The following is a 21,829-nucleotide window of genomic DNA, read 5'->3' as shown; positions in this document are numbered from 1 at the left end:
TCAGTTTCTCCGCTCTCCAGAGGGCCTGCGTGTGATTTATTTATCCTATCTGCACATACGGTGCCAGGAACACACCCCAGGAGCACACAGGACTATGGGAACGCTGCCTGGAGCCGCTGGAGATTGTCGAGAAAGGGAGAGGACTTAGAGGACAGAAAGTAAATCAGCCTGGACCTAAATATGCGTGTCAGATCTGTAGCATGTAAAGTCGAGACTGCTTTAGGAGATGTAAAGGGAAAGTCGGAGTCTATGAGGGTGTTTGGGTTTGGGCTTTTGGGGGAGTGAAGCTTCAGTAGCTCCCATTAGTCACTCTGTCAGATGTTAGAGATCCCATTAGATGGAGAACAGCCTTTGGAATTCAGATTTCCCAATATTGGCAGGACTGGATCATGATTAAAGAATGAGCCTGTGTGGTGTTGGGAATGACTCTGGCAGGATTCTTCGCCTCCAACCTCTCATCTCCTCGGTTTCATCTAATGCCATGCAGATTTCTCCGAGGACAATCAGCGTTACTGTTTTGATGTGTCTGGACTATAGGGGAAGTTTGTTTTTGTTGGCATCCAGCTGCTCTCATTAGGGAAAAATCACAGGACAAATAAAAAAAAGAAGAGAAAACATCCTTTCATGAGGTCACATGTTCCTGTTTAAAATGAGCCAGCTTCCTGCTGGGGGCCCCTTCATGTGACATGTGTGACTGACACATCATTGACACCTCTTTGTCCTGAGAATTTGTCCTCGACCTTCAGGGGGAAAACGTGCACAATGTATTGGAAATGCAAACATCCTGCCATCCTTTTTCCTTTTCACAGAACACACACATGTAAAAGGATTCATAATTAAATGACGTGGTGTCAACGAATCTAAGAAGACAGAGAGGACTCATCAGAAATGACTGTGACCATCTTCAAACAACCTTTAATTCTTTTGGAGTCACCGTGAGCAACAATTGGAAGTCATTTGGCTATTTAGTGAGCTGTCATAAGCAAAGGACCGGCTTTCAGAGTGCCCATTTATTGCCACTGCTTACTGAGCGGGGCTGAATGGTGGAAAACAAGCCTCTCCCGATGTGACGAGGGCAGAGAGGATATCCTCGACACGGCAGCCTGCTGTGTTTCCATGTAAGGACAGACCACTGGATGGAATGGAAGCGGACAACAACAGATGCTGCTTTTTAAATTGGGCTCCTTTAATAAAAAAAAAGAAAAGGAAATAGAGTTGAGGTAAATTTATGCATCAGTGTAATCAAAAACGAGAGGAAGGAGGTGGGGAGCAGAGCGCATGGCCTTCAGTGGAATATTCTCAGATGCTGATTAGAGAAGCCATGTTAATGAGATTCATTGACAGTCTAATATGGAGAACAGCTTCACCCCTGCTGTGTCTCTCTGTGGCGTCCCCAACGCTCGCTCGCCTTCCTCCTCTTGTGTCTTGCTCTCTCTGTCACTCCGTCCCGTCTCCACGGAGGCGACCACGCCTGCGCTGGACAAAGACAGCAGGGGATCTCTCGCCAGTTCCCCCACATTCTGTGTTGATCACATTCGTGGAGTCGTAACTTTGACATCACATGTTTTGCACGGCCCTTCTGTCTCTACTTCCTGAGGGGCTTTAAGCAGGAGGAGGAGCCTGCCAAAACACACACACACACACACACGCAAAGCACCTTGGGATTTGGGGACGGGTGGCGCCACGTGACAGACAGGCAGCTGGGCCACTTTAAATGGAGTAATGACAAACGGGCCACTGCTGTTGGTTTTTTCGCCTATAAGCAGTGTATTATATCCCGTCAGGTGCTGTCACTCAACAGAGTGCTTTGGTATGTGTATGTGTGTGTGTGTGTGTGTGTGTGTGTGTGTATATACACACTGTGTGTTGCCCACCAGCCAAATCCTGAAGGATCCCTCTCTGGGCCCAGTGGAGAGCTGTGTCGGTGAAAGTAGGGAGCCCAGATGTTTTAGCTCAACGAGCTTAGGGATGAGTTCATGGCAAGAACATCTGAGGCTTTCAGCTCAGTTGACCCCAGAAAGAAACTCTTTAATCCAGCCAGTTTGAGCACATATGTGTACATATACTTTTCATAAGAGAGAACGCCGGAGATGCGACTATTGTGCAAGTGCTTTTGTTCAGATAAACTGTGACCTAATTACTTTTGGCATAGGGGCACTTAGAAACAAACATGGCAAGAGTAAAGTATTGGCCAGACGCAGAAACTGAAACAAATGTGTAGGAGTGCCTGTGGACGTGTGTGTGTGTGTGTGTGTGTGTGTGCGTGCGTGCGTGTGTGTGTGTGTGTGAGTATTGTGGGGGAGATAAAGAGGGGTGAGGTTTCGAAGGAAATAGTTGAGACTGTGATTGCGGACAGCAGGAGGTGGCCCCTATTAAGTACAAGTGTGTCTGTCTGTGTAGGTGATCCTGTTTCAGTACAACAAAAAAAAAGAGTCAGGCCCGGCACTAATGGCCTCCCTCAGGCCACACACACTTCCTCTGTTGTGCTAGCTGAGCGGCTGCAGCCTCGGTGTCACGACAGAAAGGGAGAGGTCAGCAGGGGTCAGATGGAGGGATGGATCCCAGGGTGCCGCGTTTGCACTCAGCCAACCTGCCCCAGTGGAGGATAAACAAGGCCAAACCACCAACACTCAGGGAAAAGTCCCCACGTGTTTCTGTCCAGACTGTACTGCTGCAGATCACACTGTGATTATTCAATAACCACTATTTTGCCCATTTTAATTGTATTTAACCCCTCTAATGCAAACCATTATTGACTAAGTGAGTATATGTCTTGTTTTGTGTGCGTTTGCTTATCTATTTGTTGAAACCTGCATGCCAAATTTCACAATTGGGACAAAAAAGTAACGAGCTGAATTGGAATGCACTCAACTCAGCTGAACTCAAAATACAGTATATGATTGTTTGTGGTTCCCAGATGGGTAATTGACGGTTTGCATAAGTATACATCGGCGTACAAAATTGAAAATGGAATTAGAAAAATGTACACAGCTACTCATCTACTTTAGTTTCTGCTAGCATGAGACAACTAAATAACTGACCAAACTGTCCGTGTTCAAGCTGCATGATGGTTAATGTAGGCACCAGGTTTTGACAATGAAGAAGAATGTGTGCTATAAAATGACTCCATCTCTCAGCATTTATTCTGATCTTTTTTTTAACTGTCCATTATGGGTCTGATATGGGAGTACAATGCTAAATTGGTGGAGGAATCTTTTTAAGACTTTTTAAGAGTGTTTATACATGTCTTAGTAATATTTCCACCTCTGTCCCATGGCTCAGGTTCAATGTTTGCTATCGCGGAGGGAGGGGTCCTCCTCCGATGGACCAGACAGCAGCAGGACACGATGAGCTCAGCTGTGATCCACCGTGTCCTTTACAGTCTACAGCCGTCCAATCACAACCCCTGCTTCTGAGGATCCACCAGTGGACAGGGGAGTCATGAGAGACCAGTTAAGTCTTTTATGAGGCCAAACCAGACAGACAGGGGGGAATGGGGCAGAGGAACACAGTCTTTTATGGGCTATCTGGGATAGTGTTCTTCCATCTCAAGGCTATAAAGGTCTCCCCAACATGGAGACTCTCAAAGCCTCGGGGTGGGACACAGTGCACCTGGGCTCTGGATGGAGACAGGAACTTAACCCCTTCTCTCCTCAACCTTGCTTTTCACATACCACCTGTTTCCATCTGACCTTCTACTGTTTTTTCCCCAGCTCGCTTTCACTGTGTCAAGTGTTCTTTGGACCACCGGTTCTTTGGACCACCTCAAACTGTGAGGCTCGAAGGGAGGGTCTGAATAAACATTGCTAAGAAATTATAAGAAAATAATTCCCTCCTATAACTCCAGAACTTGTCTGAGAATAATAACATGATATGGCATCATTATACTTTCCGTTTACATCCTAAGACACCCCCCACTTTATATCTGCCTTCATGCTTGTATTAGTTCTTCTACGGGTCTAAGGCGAGCTGTATATATATAGAATATACCCTCTTGAGGTTAGCTTGTGGCTCCGGTTAGTTTTATACCCAACAGGCAGCTGCAGGGATAAGTGAAGTCACTCGACTTTTACTGACCTTCCCCGTCTCCGCTGACAGGCCTTGATGATACACATGTGCACCCACGAGAAGTGAGCGCCTGTGTCACCGGGGAGAATACTATTCCCACAAGCCAGGATGTGATTAACTCCACCACGGAGAAAGAGGTGGGGTTGTCGACGCTGCACACCTAAATGAATTTTATTTTTCAAATTAAACTCACAATCCTCCACCCCTCCCCCTCCCCCTCCGCTTCCACTCCCGTATCCACCCTTCCAGAGAGCCGAGCAGTTTACCGCCGGCAAGAGAGAATTTTTCGCTAGATTGGCTTTGTCATTTTGATTCATGTGGGGCTCGCTAGTGAGTGTGTTATTGTGTGATCCTGAGCCCCGTTCTCCTGCTGCACCTTGCTCTCCTCCCAGTGTTATTAACATCATCTGTGTAAGAGATGAGTAGGCACATGGGGTTAACTTGAAAACTGATAGATGTTGCTATGGGAAAGTTTCTTTTTTTTTTTTCTCTCTCACTTCCTGAATCTGGCTGCTGATTGAAATCTCACTGTCTTCACTTATTGCCTCTGCTGTGAGCTGAAGGTGGGTGGATGAAGTGGGTAACACGAGGGAGGAGGTAGAGGAGTGTGAGAGCGATGGCATGAGAGAAAATATAAAAAAAAGCATGATTTGGCGTGTGGTTCATGACACCAGTGAGCGTCGGATGATTGTGACAGCCTCATCTTCGCTTCTTGCCATCCCTGATGTTCAGCTCATCAGCTGCCACATGGGCTCCTCTCACCCGGTCCAGTGAGCTCACACACAATCAGGTGGAAAATCAGGTTTCGGATTTGTCGGCGAAAGGATTGCTTAATGACATGCAGACAGTTGGAGACGAGGGTTGAACTACCAACCTTGTCTGCCCGCTGAGCTACAGCCGCCCCCAGCCGAGTTAACTGGTCTGATAACTTATCCAGCAAAAATAACAATCATTCATTCATTCATTCATTCATTCCAGCCTCTCATATCTGAGGCTTTTAATAGGCTTTGTGCTTTGGGATTTAAAGCATTTATTATTGTTTGACTAATGAAAAATAACTAATAGATCAACTGATAGACTTATAGATACAATCATTACTTCAACAGACATTATTTTTGTTATAGTTATATTTGCCAATTAAAGCATTTCAAACAGCAATACAACATATTTAATAAACTGGTTAATATAGCTTGGGGAAACAGGTAACCTGAGGATATAGTACTGCTCCTAGCCAAGAAGTAGTCTCATATTGACTCGTAAAATCACACCATGTTATTTTTTCACCTTTTGTTTTCGTATGGATTAAATAAACGACATATAACCTTTAAAGGCATAATGCTGTACCTTTGGAAAGAGCCAGGCGAGCTGGTTCCCTTGTTTCCAGTATTTATGCTAAGCTGCTGGCAGCAGCTCCATATCCACGGTGCAGACATGAAAGTGGTATTGAGTTTCTCATCTAACTCTTGAAAGAAAACAAATAAGTCGGATAAATGACGAAATAAACCCCTCGATAATTACAAAAAAAAAATCTATCTCTGGCTTTCTACCAAATGTCCAGTATATCTTTTTGTCTCTCATTCCCTTTTTGCCTCACTGCAGTCTGGTCTTGTATGCCGTGAGCTTTTGTGGCCTGTGGATAAGAAAGTGAAAGTGACAGGGCGGGACGGCAACTGTCCCCAGAGGGACATGATGTCCTTCTGCCTCGGCAGTGAGCGAGAGCCAGCCGGTCCTAAATGAAAGCCTCAACCCAAACTCGCCGTGACAGAGAAGCTGGAGCCTCGGCTCAACCCTGATGGCGACTGGACACTCAGTCTGGTCTGATCAGAAGCCCTGTTTGCATGCAACACTGCACCCATATGCTCTGAAAATGTACCTCCAGGATCCCCAGCATGCTGGGAATCCAACTCCTTTTCAAAAAGAACATTATGTATTTGATACTGCTTGTATTCTCAACAGTCTGGCTCTGAGTCACTACCCAATAGTCTGTGTTAAGGAGCCATCGGGTGTCATTGTAAATCACTCATAGAGGAGTTTTACTGGCTCGTCTGCTGTAGTGCATATGCAGACGTGCTGGTAAACCTCAGAAGTCTGCTCTGTGATTGGAGAGAGAAATGATGGGCCTCATAGTTAATGGGGAAAGCAACCGGCGGAGGAAGCCTCTGTTTTTCTAGCTCATCTGGCTTAGATTAGAGCACGCCTGCACTCCACTGTAACAGTGAGAGTGGAGAGGAGATAGAGGCATTAAGAGTCGGAGAGCAAAGGGCGAGGAGGGGAGGGGTGAGGAGGGGAGGGAGGGTGTGGGGAGAGAGAGAGAGAGAGAGAGAGAAAAAAACAATAATAAAGATAAAAAAAAAACAGCCAGGGAGGAGAAAAGGCATTTGCAGTGGGTTTTAGGATTTGTGATGAGCTCTGGCTCTGTCACCCCGAGTGCTTAGCACAAGTCAGAGGCATAAACCCTTTAGATAGGCTTTGTGGAACAATGGAGGAGGAAAAGGCTCTTAAGATGAGACCATGAATGAAAGCAGAGGGTCTGGGTTCAGGGAACAGAGCCAAGCCCCGACCGCGTGCCCCTGGCACATCCTTACCCGCTAACTGAGAGCGTATGCCGGGGGCGCAGGACAACTTTCACTCTCTTCACCTTCACAACATCCTTGTGCCTCAACAACTGCACCCCTCCTCCTCTGCTGAAGCACTCAGACGTGAGCCCTAAGACTCTTCCCTGCACTCTATACACGCAGGAAAGAAAAACAGAGACAAAAAAGTGACGGTCTCCACATCACTCACTGCGGGTTAGTGTTGTTTTATACGGTTCGCCGGCTTCCTCGCAGCATGCCGTATCTGCAGAGTCACAAGAACAAGTCGAAGACATGCTGGAACTAATTGTCTCTTCTGCTGACAACGGCACAGAAAGTCCTTTCAAAGGCTTTAAATGAGTTGCCTAATTCTGGTGTTATTGCAACATGCCAGTTTATGTGCCTCTCTGCGTGTGACTGAATCCGTCTTGTTTTTTTGTAAAGTTCTGTTTGTGTTTATGTTTTTGTGAGTTAATCCAGGCTTTTAGACGGTGAGATGAGTGGAGGGATTTGTTTTCAGCCTGTCAGTCTGCTTGTTGTGTCCCCTTCGTGCAGACAGGCTTTGTAGGTCAGGCCTAATTGACGACCTGTATTAATAGCAGTGAGTGCCATGTGTGTGTTTTCGCGCGCGTGTGTGTGTGTGTGTGTGTGCGCTCCTGGATTTTGCTGTCTCACTGTCCTTAGGCACAGCCGAGACCCCCCACCCCCAAAAAACCCAACGCCCTCCTAATTTTTGGGGCAGTAGGCCCCGGGGTTTTGTGTGTGTGTGTGTGTGTGTGTGTGTGTGTGTGTGTGTGTGTGTGTGTGTGTGTGTGTGTGTGTGTGTGGGAACGTCCTGCTGTCACCGGAGGCAGGCCAGTCTTCCTCCACACCCTCGTCTATTTTGCCTCTCCATGGGGTGTCTCTCTCCCACTCGGAGGGGGGGAGGGGGGGGGGGGGGGGGGTGATGGGGGTTTCAGTCTGAACAGATAAAATCACCTGGAATGACTAGACAGTACAAAGCAGTGTTGAATGGCAGACACGTTTGGTAGAGGACACTGGCTATGAAATAGAAGGAGTGAAGTGGAGCGTCTCTCAATAACAATCATTTGTTCATTTGTGCCTTCACATTCAGAAAAGTTCTACTGAGTTTTGACAAGAAGAACTATACCAGTACAACTGAACCAGTACAATTGAACCAGTACAACTGAACCAGTACAACTGAGCCCGCCATGTCTATAAGCAGTCATCATTTGAAACAATCCCTGTAGTTAGCCAATGTTATTTTGAAGGGGAAAAAAAAACAAAGGCGAACTGTATTATTAATGGCCCAAGCTTCCTGTTATGACCATCCATCACTGTTCCTGGTACACCTTTGACCTCCTGTAATTATGTGTGCACACGCTTTTAAACACATTACAGGTGCGCTCCCTTTTGAGTTCACCTCTCAAATAAAGTGGTTTAGATCAAGGGTGCTCTTATTGTCGGGGCCAGGGGAGAACCCCTTACTAATCAAACACAGATCAAGCTTTTTACTGCCATTCATACTCTTAGATGCCGTTGGAAGTATTTGTATTCTAATAACGTTCAACCTAAATCCTTCAGACCTGTTAGATAGTGCTAAACAGAAACACACTTCAATTTGAATGCTGTTAATACCACTTATATCCGCAGGTCATTTTGTTCAAATTGCATTTGGACTCAACATGGAGGCCTAATATGTTTAAAGTAATTGATCTTAAAAGCTTTCAAACAATGAACAGTAGCGAGGCTGGCATAATAAATCCAGATATTCAAACGTTCAGTGAGTGCTTCAACTTAAAAATAATGAATTTATTGCTGTATGACACAATTAAATCAGAGTTTCTATTGGCCCAAAGCTAAAAGGATGGATGTAATGGAGCCAATATAGTGGTTTTATTGATGCAAATGGCCCCCATCTGTTGATATGCACTCCTTGAGGATACAGCACTTATAATTTATAGCAAATTATTTTGTGCACCCCCAGACAGAGTGCCACAGACCCCAGTTTGAGAATCTATTTTTTCTTTAGATCATTTGGCTGTTTACAACCCGTGTGTTTGCTTGGTGGACTGTATTGTGGTGATGTGGTTGCGATCCCAGATCTCAGCTATTTCTTTGTTGCGTACAATCTTTTTGTTGCAAAACAGTTTGCCAATACTGTGAAAATATAACCCTTGTTAAATCTTTGGTTGCTGCCTTTAAACATGCTGCAGCTGCCTGATGGTCACTTTTGAACATTTTGGGGAAGCTATAATAAACCAGAAACATAATTAAAAACTTTACACTGGCCAGATTTTAATGAGCTATTGCAAATTTATACATTATTTTGTTGGTCTTGGGCCAAAATACATTGTGTTTGCTTGGGGAATGTTAAACCTACCACCTATGTGTAGGAAGCAAAGAAGTAGAGCTTCAAGGTTAAACCAAAAACACAAACGGAATATACCTCCAACTGATATTAAAGGCACCTAAATTATAGTCAATGTTTGTCAATGCATTTCTTTGCCATACTTAAAGCACGTTCAGTGTTTGAAAGATGCTGCACAAATCAACTTGCTTCCACTCTCTCACAAGGTCATCTCTGTGCTGGAAAGTGAAAGTCTGACGACAGCTTGAGGGACAGACCTTTGTCATTACAGAGGAACTCTCATATTGGGGAAAATGACTCACGATATCATGCAAACCCTCACCTCACAAGCTTTTTTCATCAGGAAAACTCTCATCTTTTCCAGCTCCGTCGTCTGTTGGAAGACATTATGTCTTTTCTTCAGAGAAACTTTCTTCTTTCATCCCGAAGGAGGCCCTTGGAGTCTGCGTGTGCATGCATGCTGAGTCTGGATGTGAAAGCTGTTTTACCTTGAAAGCAGAAAGTCAGTAAGCTGTACTCTCTGGAGCAAATCGCTCCTGCTGCTCGGCCTCCTAATCCCTCATGGAGCTGCTGTGTTCAACACACACTCTAATAACCCTCTGCTTTTGTTTTCTGACACATGCCTCAGCTTTATGTACTTCCTGTCTTTCATTTATTTGTCATCCACCAGCTGTAGCTGCAAAGACACCCCCCCCCCCCCCCTCTTTCTTTCTCCATCCCTCTTCAATACCAGGACCGCCGCTGCTCCCAGAGGAGACGTCGGTGCAAAGAGAAATCATGTCCATGTTCGCACAACTTCAGTGCTCTGACAGGCAAAAGCCAACAGTGTCAGGAACAGTAAGTGTGAAAGATGAAAATTATTTGTTTGTTTATGTAAGTGATTATGTAATGTGTAAAGTGCTCCTTTCAAAAATCCCCCTTCAACAAGCATCTGACTGCGGGAAGACAATAAATCTTTGGCTTCTTACGCCATTGTTTTGGACTTAGACACACATCGATCTGTGGAATGTGAATGTGATAGCTTGTAATTCCTCACATCTGCCTTTCTCTTAAGAGTGCAGATCTTTATATGGTCAAAGTATTCTGTGGCTCCAGCTATTTGGTAACGATGTGTTGAAATGGCTCATCTAAACATTCCCATTTTGACATCTGTGGTGTAGCCCTTTCTGCAGAAGTAGCGTTTTGAGCAGGTTGTTTACACTCCGTTGCTAGGAACTGGTGTCTTTGTGATGTTTTAGTAACTACGAGTTAACATTAACATGCATAATGCTGCTGGAGCACGCTCAGCGCGCACCTTGTTTCCCCTCTCTACGAGAATCATGCTACTTTAGTCTGTGCAGACTGACAGGGCCAAGTCCTGCTTGGCTCGCTCGCTGAACTCTGTTGTCATGGCGACAGGGACGTCGTGGCATTCGGAGTGCATCTCCTTTGAACATAAGACCAGTAGCAGGGCATTATGCATCTACTTGTGCTGCCTCTTTTACTATTAATGGACATAAATATGTATATGCCTTGGAAGATATTTTCACGGTGAGGGATTGTGGCGAACGGAGAAATGAGCTGATGAAGTGTCCCATCTGTGTACTGTGTGCTCGTAGGTGGATGCACGAGTGCATCTATCGGTGCCCTTTAATCAACCAAGATCTCTTTCTATTGACAATTTTTATAATTTGTGAATAAGTTAGTGTCACAGTTGGTACACAGGCGGACCAGAGAAGGGATTGGAACCACAATCAGACAGGCAGCGTGAGGAATTCAGTGATGTATTATTAATGAGGCAGAGACTCCAAAAGGCCAGCAAGTAACACTACCATGCAGATACAACACAGCACTGCAACTCTGATGATCTGACAACGGTACGAAGGAGGGGAGCGGTATGACAAGGGAATGAGATGCAGGTGAGGAGGTGGACGGCAGGCAGAGCTGATTAGGGATGTAGGAACAGGTGTGTGGATGGGTGGGGCTGTCAGGTGATGGGGAAAGGAGGGTGTAGCTCTCGCATGGCATGTCGTTCTCTTGAAATGGGCGTTTATTCTCAGGCTTCTTCTCCACAATTGTGCTTCTTTATTCACACGTTCTTTCCACACGCCTTCCACATACGCCATGAGAACTACGTTAAACACATATACACAAAATACATTAGAAACTGGACGAAATATGGCAAATGGACATACATTTACCTTTCTGCTTATCACAAATGAAAGTAAAATACCTCGTTGGCCGCTTGTCATGAAAGAGATTAAACTTCTTGAGCCTCCTGAGACATCTGCTCACTTTACATTGTTAATGCCAAAATGCTCCGCAAAAACATACCAAACATTGGTTCCACCACAGAAACGTGTAATATGTTAAAGGAGCAGTACACATTTTAATTAACTATTCCTTGTGACCTTTACACCTCACCACCATGTTTATGTCTATTTTAACTTATATTAACATGAATTATTGTTATTACATAATTACATAATCACAATGATTATTATTATTACATGAAATGATTGGCTTAATTAGGAGCTATTTATTGTAACACAAGACTTATATTGTCACAAGACTTGTATTTTATGCAACACTTACAGAGGGAAAGTGTGCAGACATCTGGAAGGATGAAAAATGGTGATGGTTTGATGGGGAAACTGTCTGGAGAGGAGGGACAGAGAGACAGTAAGTCAATGTGTCCAGGAAAAAGACAAAACCTTCAATGACTCAAGCCTCTCAAATGTAAGGATTTGCTGTTTTTCTCTGTTTTATTTCAATGTAAATTAATATTTGGGGATTTATGGGGAGGTTTAGCTCAGGAGGTAGAGCGGCCCTAATTGCTCCTGACGAGCTGGCTGTCGCCCTGCGTGGTTGACTCCGCCGTCGGTGTGTGAATGTGTGAGTGAATGGGTGAATGTCAGTCATTGCTGTAAAGCGCTTTGGACAAAAGCACTATATAAATGAGGCCATTTACCATTTTATTTGGGTTGAAGATCTTGTAATGGGGATTTTCCAGGTTTATATTTATATGATTATTCATGAGTAATTGGTCAATTCCAAAAAATAAATTATAATAAAAGATTATAACAATTTTTTTATAATAAAAATATCATTAGATTTTATGACCTTTACAAAAGCAGTTTAAAACAATAACACAGTATATTTAATACATTTAATAATGTTATATATGAAGCTAGATTAGGATAAAGACTGTAAGGTAGTCACAGAAATAGCAATCCCTCACATCTTTTGTAAAGTCATAGCATATTATTTTTACACTATTGTTTTTATATGGGTTTTAAAAAAAGATGTAGTGCTAGCTGTTTTCAGGATGTATGCTAGCTGTTTCCAGGATGTATGCTAAGCTAAGCTAAGCTAACCACCTGCTGGTTCTAGCTGCAAATTAATCGCAAGGAAGTAAATACACTTATTTCTGTAAATGATGATTTATTTCTTCACCAAAAACCTGGATTTACAATTCTGTAGTGAGTTTCCCTCTAATTGTGACTGGTATGTTTTTACAGTTTGGAAACAGTCCAGCCACCTTGCAAAATGCTTAAACCCATCAATGTAGTTGACAGACGGAGAGAGAGAGAGAGAGAGAGAACAGGAAGAGAAAACCTGGCTGACATAAAATAAATAGTCCAACTGTCTTTCCTTTTCAGAAATGGCACTCTCTAGCTGCAAGGTCACCCCCCGTCACTTAAATGAGAAGTTTGAGATGTATATTTTATCAGCTCCTGTGCTGCCAGTATTTCATGCTCGTCGCCTTGCTCCTCCATTTTTCTCTCTCAAGCTTTGTTCTCTAACACATGAATCTCCTTTGTCTCGGCTGTTTCTCTTCGATTCTCTTGAATTTGTAACATTATTTCTGGTAAAGTGCAGGATAGAGGATCATCCTCGAGGACTTTCCACAGAGGGCTCGGCTTTAGAGCAGATTCAATCTTAAGTAGAGCCGTGGAATCTACAGGGAGAGAAGGAAAATCAGCCTTTTTTTCTATATTTCATTTGCATTCTTTCCCCGTCTTTCCTCCAGGCCTTTTGGTGATGTGACCCACCTCCCATGGTTCTCTCACAATCTATCCTCTCCATAATGACTAATTTAAATGGCTTTGATAATCCGTTAGTACTATGAATTAAATAGCCATTAGATGAGGGTTCATGGGGACTGAGGTGAATGGAGGATGAGGCTCCGATCCATTACGCCTCTCACTCTTTATTTAAAGCATTAGTTATATACGGTACAAAAAGCCTCAAATGTTGTGTTATTGTTCAAAGCTGGAATTATGCAGCTTATTTTCAAAAGTTAAGACATCACTATTTTGATCAGTGGTATTAAGTTAACAACACCACATTCCAGACTTCCTTCAGTCTTCAAGAGTAGTATAGTTACTTCATGATTAAATATTTTTCTGCTTTTTAACAATAAGTAAAATATAGATTTGGTTGACACTGATTACATCTTTAGGGATCCCTTGCGTGGGCATTTAATTATTTGTCTAGCCTTTTTTTCCCTTTAAAACTGGCAACCCCTGAAAATATGAGTGAAAGTAATCCGCTGTTCCGCACTCCTTCCAACAAGAATGTACCCCGCAGCCCTCGTTAAATGTTAAAAAAAATTCAGATTTTCCACTTTCGATCAACTTCTTTTCATGAACATTTAATGCCTTTGTGTAATTGCAGATAAATCTACCCATGCCTTTCCCCCATTAATTATATCAAAGTATATTTTCCCATTGTTTCACCTGGAAGTATGTTCTGCAATGTCAGCTAATCACATTTTTTGAATATGAAATGACCGTTGGTGTATTTCCTGAAGGTGTTCTACCTTCAGGAAATTTTGAGAAAGAGGCTATTTTATTTGCTGTGTTGCTGAGAGTGAGACAAGACACATCAATACTACGTCTGCACGGTAAATATGGCACCAGCAGAACAAGGCTAGCTGTTTTCCTCCAGTCTTTGCACTAAACTAAACGAACCAGCTGCTCGTGGCAGATTTATATTTACTGCTTAAATATGAGAGTGATATTCATCTTCCCTTCTCACCGATGCCAAGTATAAGAGTATAAGCACTTTCCAAAATGTCAAACTATTCCTTTAATGAAATGAAAGCATTGTGGCTTTTGCTTTGTGCATTATCTGGATACTAGAGGTCAGGTCAGGTGACTGAAGTCATAGTCTGACTCACTGGAAGTAGACTGTGACTATAAGCCTGCCGTTGGTCGGGTATTTCCGCTGGCTGTCTCCTCCACTTTCGCTATCTCCGATATTTATTTATCATCATTGCATCCTGTGTTTAGCGCTGTAATGGAAGATTGTGATTAGTTAAAGGACATACAAACAAGCCAGCTTGTTTTTTCTCTCCCTTATAGCAGAATGATAATGTGTCTGGCCGTGCGAGACTACTGTAGTCATAATATCTCTTTTCACAGATGCCTCCCACGAGTGGTATCTTGTGACCAGTGTTGGTCTATATGAAAACATGCAGTAATCAGTTCCAGTTTAACATTAGCGTGCAGTCGTTCACATCCCTGCCAGGAGAGAGGAAAATGCTTTCAATATTAACCAAGTACCTCCGGCGCCAAGCATTCATATTGTTAGCAGTAATTAATTCAGTTTCACATTTCACTTTCAGGATAGACAGTTTAATAAAGAAGGTAGCGACTGAAGAGTTGGAAGCTCTTGACACAAGCTGAGTGGTCGAAGCAGATTTACAAGTCTTCCCGTAAAGCACAAATGAGAAAAACCGACGGAGGAGGCTTGCAATTTTATATGTGCTGTATTCCCTGAATCCACATGTCACGTTAAAATTTCATGTATCTGTCACTTTCAGAGTGGTAGCACGGAGTCAGAGCAAATTGAACATTCACCCTGAGGTAATATAAATATAACATCAAAGAATCTGAATTTTTTTTATTAAGAAAATGTAGACTGCCAGCTGACAAAGGCATCAATTCTCCTGATGGACATGGCTCATGGATTTATGATCTAAAAGTGAGATTTTGAAACCTGACAGTCTGATGCTTCCTTGAACCACCTGCTGAGTTTTGACATGGAGAAAATAATAAGACCTCAACCTGCTCTGCTCTATATGCTTTGCGCCTATTTGCCCCCCCACTCCCGGTGGCGGTTTAAGGTTAAATGTTTAATCAGACTCTTCACCTTCACCTTGTCTCGTCCTGTAGAAATAATTACACCATTGCACCTCCATTTCTCATGATAGACGGTTCCAATCAGTCACCTGGATTATCTTCGTACACCATCACATCCTCAAATAACGAGCCTGAGATCCATCAGGAAATTAATGTGTCGCATCACTCAACATGATAGGGATCATCTTTGGCCTGGAGGACAAATAATTGTCCATTTCTTATCCATAACTCCACTGACAGACTTGTTGGTGACATGGCCTTCCCATCCAAAGTAGATGACCAAGCCATAATCACTATCCTAAATGAATTTCAATAATCTTAAAATGACTTTATTATACATAACTTGTTTAAATGCATTTTTTATTGGTCATAAAGAATGGTGTGCAGAATGCAGGTTTTAACCCTCATGGAGGCAAGCATCTGGATAATAGAGCCATCAATTAAATTCACATTCTGGGTACAAATATTCAAATATGTGAATTTTTGGTCTAAAACAATCTGTAAACACAACATAGAGGTTTATCACTGTTTTAAGTTTATATTATTTACATTTTTCTAGCCTCAGCAATAAATTGGATTCATGTTTGTGTCTATATGCTTTATGAATGTCCAATATTCACCCTCCTTTAAGCTCTGCTTTTGGTCTCCACCAACTCCTGAGGAAAATATCTGGCTCTTTAGCTGCTAAATGCTATGTTCACCAGCTGGTTGCTAACTGTGTCAGTCTGTTTGGTGCTGAGCAGGTAGTGTACAGTGTAAGTTACATTTTTAGGCTAAATACAGCTGCCAAAAACAGTGCTGTAAGAGCAGCGTGAGCAAAGTTTCAGCCATAAACCCAAACAATGAGCTGAAAGATGCTAAAACGCTCTGTAGAACTGAAGGGTTTAGTGTCTGGCATTAATTATCTGTCAATGCATCCCTTTGAACGACCCATTACAATAAAACAATTCAAACATATCTAACAGTAGTTGGCAATCCCCCCGCATCGTCTATTTGGTTCAAATAGCGCCATTATACTGAAGGCTGCTTTTAAAATACAGGAACTCTCAAGAGATGAAGGATTGTGCTGCTGACCTTGTGTGGCCATTAGGGGCTGATGGTGGAGCCCACTTACAGCAAGTTCTGTTTGGGGAGAGGGGATCAATACAGACATGCAATGTTTTCATGTTGCTTCCTCATCTAAGACCACCTGTGACCTTATAGGCATCCTCTGATATTTAAGAACTGCAACAATAAAAGCGTCATGGTGTCTGTTTAAGCATGACATCACCTTTTCTCCAGCTTGATGTGTTTATTGATCTATCCAGGAAACAGGGCCAAAATAAAAATCCATTCAGCACAGTAGGTTTTGGAACATAGACACGCTCTCCTGCTGTCATGGGAAGAGCACCTGATTCGTGTTTTATGACCTCAAATAAAATGCATGTGAGTTCTGGCACTGTTGATGTTTGAGCAATTTCACATTTTTTATTTTTTTTTGTCAGGGATCTGTGTTTACATCCTGATGAAATCTGGAGTGAGATGAGGAAAAGAATCTTTGTTTGTATGCTCAGATTTCTGGTGAGGATATTGGAAAGGTGTTTCCAAGGAGTGGGCCGCACCATGCACGCACACATGTACTGTAAGACCCCGATGGTAGTCCTCGTGTCTGGTGAATCTCACTTGGTGCAGACAGTAATGAGAAAAAGGATAACTGCGTTCTTTCAACAGCTGAGCCCTGCAGCTCCTGTCAGCATTAAATGCACATATATAGCCTCTGGCCATGCAGTTGCTAAGGAAGTGTTGGTATCCAAGCAGGAGTTGGCAGGGAAACATCCCCAAAGTTGACTCAAGAGATTGGATGCCGCTGGAGTTGATTTTGAGCTGCATCCATATTTCATTTATGCATAGTGGCTCTCTGGAAGGAGGAAAATGACCTGGGCATCTGTAAAAGCATACAGCTTTAAGTGTAGCAGGTCCAAAATCAAACCTGGGAATGACATTATCGGCTTGTGGGTATTAAAAAAAGGTTTGGGTGGAACAGGACAGTGGTAGCCACAGTTATGGTTTTGAAAGTCTCCAACTCAAACTGTATTAACAGGTGTCCACGTTGATTTTGGGCAATGGTTCTCCAGCGGGCTAGAGGCAGGGAAAAAAAGTGACCACCTTGATGTTTCCACACCTAGTTAAAAGTTAGTGAAACCATCAAGGCCTCTGCAGACGTGCCACAAAATCACACTGTAAAACATCAGACATAGGAACTTTTATTAGTTAACACTAAGCAAGACTAAGCAATGTGACAATGGTCTAGAATAGATGTGTTAACTCGGCAAAAAGGTGATCCTGAAGAGTCCACTCTAGAACCACTTCTACTTTTTGGCTTATTTAAAATGCATCACTCCCTTACCCTAAAGCTAATCATGTTTTCAGCATTGCAACCACTTATTTTTTTGTGTGGTCGGTTTTCTTATGACAGTGTCTTTCCCATCTTTTAATGGTAACCTCGACGTAAACGGTTAATTTCAGTCTCTAACCAAGATACACTTCTTATTTAACAAACACGCTGGGAGACACCTCACCTGTTTTTATTCGAGCGCTGACACCAAAATTGGCTCCAACAGGAACAGCCAAAGCTGTACGGACTTTGTGGGAAATGAGGAACAGGCCCGTTCTACTGAGAGGATGTAAATGGAAAGCAAATGTGACTGAAATGAATGGGAGTGTGACTAAACAAATGTGGACTGAAGTGAACCGAACATGTTTAACTTGTTGTAGCTTATTAAGCTTTTTAATAGTCTCTGACTATGTAGTACATTCACTTTCTATGCTAAGTGATTACATTACCAAATGCACTTCAGTACGTACGTTCATTGACGACTGCGCCGTGATTCGGTCTTCAGTGCAGTGCTAATCTTCAATCTGCTATCCACAAAGTATAATCTCATCACAGAGCTAAATAAAGTGGGTTATACCTCAACAGAGGGAATGGCTAGCAATATTCGCCCAGATGGACTATACTGAACTCCCCTCTCTAGGTGGCCTAAATGAATCCAATACCATTTTTCTTGATTGATCTTTGCTTGTTCACACATGGGCAGCAACCAAACCCTACCACCGCGATCAATACCGCTTCCCCTCCTTGAAATGACTGGAGGCGGCGAGTTAATGTGAGAGCTGCTCCACCGTGTGCTGCTGTTGTGTTTCCATCGGCAACAATTGAGGAGGCAGCTGAAACCACTCGCTCCACTGGCAGCTTTATGTTAGTAACTCAGCAGTCAATGTGCGACAAAGTTACCAGGACGTTGCTTTATATCACGGTGCTTTCATCCGCCAGTGAGAGGAGCTCCACTACGAAGAGCTACTGATTCGTTTTAGTGCTGATTCACTCGTCAGTCCAGAAGCCATGTTGTTGAAGACTCACCAGGGCACAATATTTTATAGTGTACTGGGCCATAACAGCTCAATCCACAAGTCATAATTCATTTTTTTAAACCTTTTAAATCCCACATTTCCACCTTCAAAGTCTCCCAGACCAGAAAATGTGTCTGGGCTGGAGCAGTTACCACAGGCCTTCATACTTGTGCTGCACACACCACCGCAGTCCTCTGACAGAAGAAGTGGCTCAGACCGGCTTGAATTAAACCAAACACTGCTGAAAACACACACGCAATGGAAAGCACACCTACAGCCACCGAGTGGATATGAGAAATAAATCTACAGATTTAAAAATGCATGTTCTCTCTGCAGGGAAGCAAAGTCCCAAATGAAACAGAGGAGGAGAGAAATTGTGTGTGACAGATAAATGGATCTTTACCTCCCGGTGAATCAGATTTCTGGAGGAGGGGATGCAGCGGTGGCTCCCCTGGCCTACTTTCCTCCATTCACCAGCCGGTACATCCTCCTGGGAACACAGGAGGAATAGTATATGGAGGGAGTTCAGCACGCTTGGTTTGTCACCGCAAGAGAGGAAAGAAATGGCTGCACTCATGGGGGGTGAAGGGGGGCAGAGTCATTCAGCACACTTACTATACATAAAGAGGGAACAAGGGCAAAAATGCTCCAGTCATTCCTTATTTCCATCTTTACACTCTCCATTTCCTGCAGCCTCGTGCCTCCTGTGTTTTCTTGCTGCTTGGTGAAACTTGGACCCAGCAGATGTTTCTGTTGCCTGCATTCCTGAAAGAAGAGGTAAAATATCAGATTGACGTACATCCCTTCCCACTTTCCCTCCCACTATCCCTCCCTCGCTCTCCTTCATAACCTCAGGCTCCTGTCACTGACTGAGCTACAGCAGGTACACATCCGTAATTATTAAGGTGGAGGAAATCCTTGCACTAAAGTGCCTTCAGGTGTTTCTTGAATGCAGAGGAATGCACAGAAACAGAGACAAAGTTAAAGTGAAACACTGCTCGGAGAAGTCTCAATACTGGAAGCAGTTCTCTGGAAGAGATACTACTAAAAGCTTTCTAATTTCAGATTAAGTGTGTTAATACCCTGGTTTTTCTTCTTTACGCCTTCTTCCTACGGATTTGTCCAATTATTTCTCGACACACGGTTGGGGGCTTGTTGCTAGGTTACAGCCAGGTAACACACACTATTACCATAGGACTTGTTAAGACGACGATGCATCCAAATAAAGAAGATTCAGCGCCTTCAAGTTCAAGACATTTCTATTGTCACCTTCCTCTTCTCCGTCAGCCGGCTGGCCATGTGACAGATGCAGACAGGCTCACTAAGCCAGATGGTGATGCATGAATTCACAGATGATTTCATGTGAAAGCACACTGATTTCGAATGGTGTCTCAGACATTTTTTTGGGGGGGGGGGCTGCTTAACTATGCACATCAAGGAGGACTGTTTTTGCCTCAAGACAAATGTTGAAGTTAAATCGTGGAAAACAGAATTATGAGTCAGGCTATCAAATGGAAAATTAAAGACAGCAAAGCCTTTTTAGCGGTAGTGTAACCAAATGTGTGTGGTTCCCCTGCAGGGCATCCAGGAGACGAGTCTCCACAATGAGTGTCTCACGATCCTGGACCGGGGCTGGAGGGGGCAATAAGCCGTGAGACATGTTGGCACACTTCCCCAGGGCACTGGGTGATGCCCCCTGACAGATTGGGGTTAGAAGTGAATGAATGAATGTTCGACATCTTCCCGTGTACATCTGTGTTTGTGTAAATCTGTGTGCATCTTATGCATGGATTTCTCTGAATAATTCCAGGCCAATTGAACAGTTGGGGACAAAACCTCCATGGCTTTGTTTGTTTGTTCAAGCAAATAAAAATAAGGGGTTAAAGAAAATGAATCATAAAAAGCAATCATCAGTGTTGTGTGACTGATCCTACTGTGATTTCTGCTCTATTTATCTTTTTAATATTTTGCCAACTAACTTTTTAATTGCTTTTTGTGAGTGTGAGCCTACTCCGAACAGTTTATGATCAATCACTGAGTCTTTTTTCTGATGCCCACCATCCATTTACATCTAAATAAAGACAAGTTATCATTTTCATGGGGGGTTACGTGATGGAGCTATATCCTGCTTAACAGCGACTGGACATTGTGACTTCAAGGCTTGTCATCAATGTGAGGTTGCCAGGCAACAAGTGGAGACTCCAAGAATTCTCTGCATCCGGCCGATGAATTTTATGTTAAATTAAACTAATCGCCTCTTGGTTCAAGCTTCAGTTTAGTGTGTAGATTTATTGCTTTTCACAGTTTTTTCACTACTGTAAATGAAACATTTTATGATTTTTGACTGCTGGTCGGACAAAAGAAACAGCTCGTTAAAATCTAACATGCTTTATTCAATATTTTTGGACATTTTATACACTAATTATTCATTGAAATGTATAATGTAACTAATTGTTGTGGCTGTGCTTAACAAGAGTGCTCAATCTTATCGTATCTCAGCAAGAAAACAGCGTATTTGTAACTTTTTCACTATGCATGTCATCTGCAGAGCTTTTATGCCATTTTAAACCTGCAAACAAAAACAAATAGACCACATGGGGAAGTGACAGTTGTATCACTGTGAACAACCACAGACATAAAATTACATCCTGTCTTGATATTCTAAATGTACATATAGAAAAAAAACATAGAAAAAAAAAAAAAAAAAAAAATCCAACACAAAATGCTAAATTAAATTTGCTGTTGCCAGGGAAATTCCTTAAGACTACATCCCCTGTGTGCATCAGTGTGTGTGTGTGTGTGTGTGTGAGTGCATGCACAACAATGAGGCCCACTTTGTGAGAGCTTGTGAAGCATGTCCACAGCCTCTTTAATGAGATAGCATGTGGTATGATGCTATGTGTGTGAAATTGAAGCTTGCGCTGTGTAAATTGAATTAAGTTTGTGTGCGATAAGAATGTGCATGAGAATAGCAGCCAGTCTGCCTATCTGTGTGTGTGTGTGTGTGTGTGTGTGTGTGTGTGTGTGTGTGTGTGTGTGTGTGTGTGTGTGTGTGTGTGTGTGTGTGTGTGTGTGTGTATGTGTGTGTGTGTGTGTGTGTGTGTGTGCGTGCGCTTGTGTGTGTGTGTGCGCGTGTGTGTAATGTTATTAACATGGACACAAAAGTACATTTTTATAGCCTGCAGCTTGGATGGAGCACGAACGAATAGACTCTACACCAAATCACGGCAGAAAAAATATATATTTTCGCAAACATAATCAACACAGCGTTCAATTCCAATTCCCAGTGGATGTTGAAC

General features: G+C 43.0%; 1 long non-coding RNA gene across 1 annotated transcript; it reads left to right on the top strand.

Annotated features, from left to right (window-relative positions):
- Positions 1-9,741: 9,741 nt before the first annotated feature.
- On the top strand, positions 9,742-20,727 carry LOC311018624. Its single transcript, XR_014597743.1, has 3 exons — positions 9,742-9,849; positions 19,224-19,307; positions 20,110-20,727. It is a non-coding gene; the product is annotated as an uncharacterized lncRNA (long non-coding RNA).
- The last annotated feature ends 1,102 nt before the right edge of the window (positions 20,728-21,829 follow it).

Source organism: Eutrigla gurnardus, assembly GCF_963514095.1.
Source record: "Eutrigla gurnardus genome assembly, chromosome: 9".
NCBI lineage: Eukaryota > Metazoa > Chordata > Actinopteri > Perciformes > Triglidae > Eutrigla > Eutrigla gurnardus.
Note: the sequence above shows the minus strand (reverse complement) of the source record. Positions and strands in the feature narration are given on the sequence as shown.